Raw genomic sequence first — 6,059 nt, 5'->3', positions numbered from 1 at the left:
ACTCCCGATCATTTCAATTTCCATCAACAATCCATATCATCTGTATCTCAACCAGTGTATAAGGAAAATAAAATAAAATAAATACACAAAAAAAAAAAAAAGAGATGGGTTCCAATGCGATTCAAGCTGCATTGATTTTTTTCTATGTGACATATCTTGTAGCAACAATACAGGGCGTTGAAGTTAACGTTAAAACATCTGGTGCAAAAGGTGATGACGATGGCGATGATACTGCGGTACAAACATACATGCAATAGTATTGTCTCTTTCTCTCTCTCTCTCTGTACATAAATATATAGTTTGATTGTATTTTGTGGTTTATTTGAGTAGGCTTTTAAGAAAGCTTGGGATGAGGTATGCAAAGCGACAGAGCCGAGCACGCTCAAGGTTCCGAAGGCAAGTATAGGTTGGGTCAGATTGGGTTTCTAGGTCCTTGTAAGAGTGCCGTAATTTGATGCGGGGTGCAAAATTGATCGCGCCAACTGATCTCAATCAGTTCAAAACAAAAGATGGATGGATTTTGTTCAGCATGATTAAAGACTTTACGCTCTCCGGCGGTACTTATAACGCCAAGGTTCCGCCGCCTGGAAGATAAACAAGTGTAAGGAGAATATGAATAATCCCCTTGTAAAAACCTCCCCATTGTAAGTACCGATCCATCTTGGATATGATTTTATTATTATTTTCTTTGCTTTTACTTATTATTTTGAAAATAGAACATGAATTGGGTACGTTGACGAACGCGGTGGTGAAAGGAATAAAGTCTGTGGACAGCAAGTTTTTCCACATGAATGTGATACAATGCAAGAACCTGACGTTGAATAAAATCAAAATCCGTGCGCCGGCCGGACAGCGCAAACACCGACGGAATCCACATCGGGCGTTCCGAAGGGGTTACGGTGGACGATGCCGAAATTAAGACCGCGATGACTGTATCTCCTTCGGGATGGCGCCAAGAAGGTGACCATTCGAAAATGTGAAGTGCGGCCCCGCCACGGAATCGCTATCGGAAGTTTAGGAAGATACCCTAACGAACAACCGGTGGAGGACGTGTCCATCAAAAACTGCAAACTCATCAATACTATGTTCGGAGTTAGGATCAAGACGTGGCCGGCATCTCCAGATGGCGTCGCCACCCGCATGCACTTCGAAGATGTGAGGATGGACAACGTGAGCACCCCAATTTTGATCGGATCAACAATACTGCCCCTGGAATCAATGCAAGGCTGGCGTCCGTCGAAAGTAAAGATCAGTGACGTTTAGCTTCAAGGAAATAAAGGGGACGTCGGCGACGAAGGTGGCAGTGAAGTTACTATGCAGCCCTGGAGTACCGTGTGAAAAAGTAGAGATGTCCGGGGTGAACTTGGAATACCATGGAACCAATGGCAGCGCCATATCGGAATGTTGCAACGTGAAGCCAACACTCTCTGGCAAAAACGTCCCTCCAATTTGTGATGACGCTAAAGCTTCTGCGTAAGCACGTCTCCAAGAAGAAGTATTAGACTTTATTTAATTTGTAAATAAACAACTTAGATCTGTCAGTGTGGACTTATGTATAGATATGGATGCACCAGATCAGATAACCCACAACTGATAAGGTGAAATTTGTTATGCTACTATTTATCAATAGTACCATACCATTTTTTTTTCAATTTCAATTCTTTCCTACTTTATATTTCAATCATTATTAAGTGGCAAGCAATATCTAGATTATTATGGAAGTGTTCACCACGTCCATCTGTAAGGACGACTCAACGTTGGTTATGTTTAGAATCAATGAATCCTAATCTTGATGTGCACACTGCCATCAACAGGTTTGGTTCCCTCTTTTGCTTTCATGATGATGATGATCATATGACTCCAAAAGTTTATCAACTTCCTGCAACCTCTCATTTCAAGAGATTGAGAGTAGTACATTTAGGTTCTCTCAACTTCATTAATGTACCTTCATATGTTACGGATCTAATTCTTTTGAGATACCTAGCTCTGTGCCCATCCATGTCTCTTAACAGTTTACCAGTGTTAAAGGATTGAAATTTACCGTGGTTTTTAGAAAATAGTGCAGACGACGACCCTAATCCTTTGGAATACCCAACATAAATAGTGCAGACGACGACCCTAATCCTTTGGAATACCCAACATTTGTGTTGGGTACTCCAACTGTGGTTCATCAATACATACAGACACTTCAATGGTTGCGCCCATTCCAATGTACAGAGCAAGTGTTTGAGGATTCCGAAGGTAGTTTTGGTCAGTTAAAATCATTGCTTATTTACGGATCAAATTTGAGGCGCTGCGAAGCCACTGGTGATAATGATTTCCCTGTCCTTGAGCGCCTAATTCTTAATGAATGTTATGAATTGGAAGCAATCCCTTCTAGTTTCAGAGATATACTCACTCTACAGTTGATTGAGTTGTGCATTGTTATTCTGGGCTTGTCAACTCTGCCAAACAAATACCTTACTTTTGTATGCTATTTTAATTCTTATTTCATTCCCATCTTTAATCTTTAATTAATATATTCTTGTATCTAACTAAATTTCAGAGAATTGCTGAAGAGAAACTTGAAGATGAACTTAAAGATCAGAGTAACTAGAAGGAAGTGAAGGGGATTTTGAGGAATAATGATCTCAAAACTGTGGATTCATCACAGTCCTAAGTTTATGTTGGCTTCTACCTCTTGAATTCTTGTAGAGTTGGAAAGAAATTTGTAGAGAATAAGTGTAATGGTTGGGATATTTCTACCCATGCATGCATGTTTAGGTTGGCTGGTTGAATTGCAATAAGTTGAAATGCATGTGATTTGACAGATGAGATTACAGGTTATATTGTAAGTTTAGGCTATTAGTGTGTACTGGGCAGGTTTACGTTCTTAAGCAGCTTCATTATTGACAATTAAAAATAATGTGTTCATTACAAACATTTTTTTTTTTTTTTGCTTTTGATTTTTTAATACACAAGATCAGAGGCGCAATTAAGTCAAAGTAAAAGAAAAATCCAAAAGACAAGCTAGCATGAATCCAATATTATATATAAGACAAATCAAAATCCTATGGTTTATTATTTTTCCTATAATTTATCTTTAGAAACAAACTTCTTTTTTTTTTTTTTTTTGATGATTTTTTCATGTAAAATCCTATTTTAGGCAATGCCATTTTTCGACGACAAAGAAGATGTGTCTTTGCTTTTTATTTTTTATTTTTTAGTTTTTTTTTTTGCTAATAGTCTAATTTTTATTGTCAAATTTAATTTGTACTCGTGATCTTGTGGTCAGCTTTGGGGGCTAAGTTCGACAACGGAGCCTTGGGCCCTTTGGGGAACTACGGGGTTGAACTATTCCGGGTTGTTTTGACCTGCATCTTCGAGTCGATTTGCTCTAAACACGTCTCAAATATATCTAGAGTTGTGCATAACTCGATCGACCTGAAAAATCCGTCCAGTCCGAATTTTGAAACCAAGCTCCCCGACCCAACCCGCATCCGAAGATCACTACCCGAACAACAACCCTAAACGATGCCGGATAAGGAATTTCGGGTGGGGTTGTATATTTTCATATCTGACCCACCCGAATATTCGAAATATATTAGGGTTAGATTTGGTATACTATGATACAATGTTGTTTTAATTTGTTATGGATATCCTAATAGTATTAAAAAGCATGGACTATATATACTATACTTTAAGGTACATTTGAAACTCCTGTGAGTTGCTATCTTCTTTAGAAATGTCTTAAATACAATTTCTCTCAACCTTATGTCTTAAATACAATCTCGTCAGGTCCTGTAATGGCCTTAAGAAATTACTCTAAGATCTATAAATTAAAATACTTTTGTGATAAAATGTGGAATTGTCCACTCCACACGCTCCCTTAAAATAGAGATGACGATAATGTTGGAGCAGGAAGGAATCTGGTCGCTCTCTGCAGAGCAGCCAAGTCCTAGAACTGAGAAATTTTATTCGGACATACTCCGAGGGTATGTTTTAAAATTGTCGCTAAAATTTAAAGTAAATAATAAAGAAATATTAGCGGCGGTTTTAAAACCGCCGTGAAATAAGTTTCCCGTTAATTCCCGCAGTTGTAGAAAACTGCCGCTAAATCCTTCCCGACACACTATTTAGTCATGGTTGAATAACCGACGAGAAACACAGTAGTGACGGTTTGTAACCGCCGCTAAATGCCATATTTGGTGTAAGTGTCAGTCACTTAAATATAACTGATTTTTGAGAAAACAATTGCTATTATGTTATGTTGTGAAGAGGATTTTTCAAGAAATAATCAGTAGTCTTTTAAAACATGCATGTTTTTATTCTTTCAACCGTACAAAGCATATTGCAAAATAATTTAATATAGATTTAATTATAAATGATTTATTCTAAACTTTATCGAATTTGTAATGTAATGATTATTTTAAGATATGTTAACGAGATATCAATGTATTTGATTTAGTACTTCAATCGTAGTTGGCCCCGCGGGCACTCTTCCGTCCTGGCTCCGTCCCTGCTTGTAAGTGATTTTACTTGCAAAGATGCACCAACTACTTGCATTTATAACACATTTTACTTGCATCAATGTAATACCCACTATCTTAGAAATAAAATATACCTATGTTATTAAAATAGGTCAACAAGTCAAAGGTTATTAAAATTGATATTGGATGAATTTACTAAGTTACCCCTCTTTATCCTTAAAGCTTAAGGAATCCCTTTTATCTTGGAAGACCATCTCATTTGAAAGAAGAAAAAGAGAATATTGCCTAGAGAGATAGAGGAAGGGAAAAACCTTGAAGCTTTGATCTCCATCTTCTTCAAGCTTAGATCTCAAAGCTATTAGAGTATTCTAGGTGAGTTTGACCTCCATATTTCACTCTTTGAGTTGGGTTTATCATTTGAGCCCTTGAGATTGATGTTTAAAAATATTAGGGATTTTTTACAAGGAGAATTTGGGCGAGCTAAATAGCTAAGATTTGGATGTTTTAGGTAAGTGGTTAACTCTTCTCTCCTTATTTTGCGAAACCCATGTATAACCTATTTTGAAATCTCTACTATTTTGAATACCCATTTTAGGGTTAGTATGAGTTTAAAATATTTTGGGCTATGATTTGTTTTTGGGTCTGAAAATACTGAGCTATATATTCTGAAGCCTGGATTGAAATTGTTAAGTTGTATTCGGGATTGAATTTGTTTTTGGGTCAGCCCGGACTGTGTTTTAGACTAGAATAAGACGTATTCTGGATGTAATTTGTCACCATGTGTATTGATGGTGGATTATATTGGCTAGAGTGTTGTTGTGCAGGCGGATGGTTATGGGTTCGATTCTACCTGTTAGCATATTCTATGTGTTTGTTTTATATATATTATGCTTAAAAAATGGATTATTTATTTAAAGTAGGACTTGAACCATTGACCTCATGTTTAATAACTTAAGTTCTTTCCAATAAGCTAGTTCAACTCTTTTGAAACTATTTTATTGTAATAAACTATTATACGATTTTTAATGATCGAGTTATGTACTAAGAAAATTATCATTTTGGGAAGGGTTTATACCTTGCATATTTCTTAGTTTGATAAATTTATTATCAATAATTGGAAATATTATGTATCTTAAGAAAATATGTGACTTGAAAAACTTGGTACAATAGACTATGTACTTGTTATGTGGTTTTTTAAGGAAAATGATTTTTACTACATCGGGCTATTTGTTTATAAGAACTGTTTTGAATGTTCGGTCAAACTCATGAGGCAACCTACCTTTTGTTGTTTGTTTTGTTCGGTTTGGAACGTTCCCAATTGCTCATTCCTAATCGTCGAGCTTGACTCATTCCGAATCGTCGAGTCTTTTGAATTATTTGTTGGAACGTTCCATCCGGCTCATTCTGAATCGTCGAGCCTGACTCATTCCGAATCGTCGAGTTTTTTTGGACCATTATACCGATAATGGCATGTGCCACAGAATATAATGGTGGTAGTAGGTTGCCAATGAGTCATATGTTAAGGTATGGTTTATGCTTTTGAAAGTATTGTATTATGAAATATTGTTGAGGCCCATGTAGCTAAAGTTT

At 36.6% G+C, this 6,059-nt stretch overlaps 1 pseudogene; it reads left to right on the top strand.

Annotated features, from left to right (window-relative positions):
* Positions 1-1,649, top strand: part of LOC109191731 — a 2,295-nt pseudogene extending 646 nt beyond the window's left edge.
* The last annotated feature ends 4,410 nt before the right edge of the window (positions 1,650-6,059 follow it).

Source organism: Ipomoea nil, unplaced genomic scaffold (genome assembly GCF_001879475.1).
Source record: "Ipomoea nil cultivar Tokyo-kokei standard unplaced genomic scaffold, Asagao_1.1 scaffold1720, whole genome shotgun sequence".
NCBI lineage: Eukaryota > Viridiplantae > Streptophyta > Magnoliopsida > Solanales > Convolvulaceae > Ipomoea > Ipomoea nil.
This window is presented reverse-complemented; position numbering and strand designations above follow the sequence as displayed.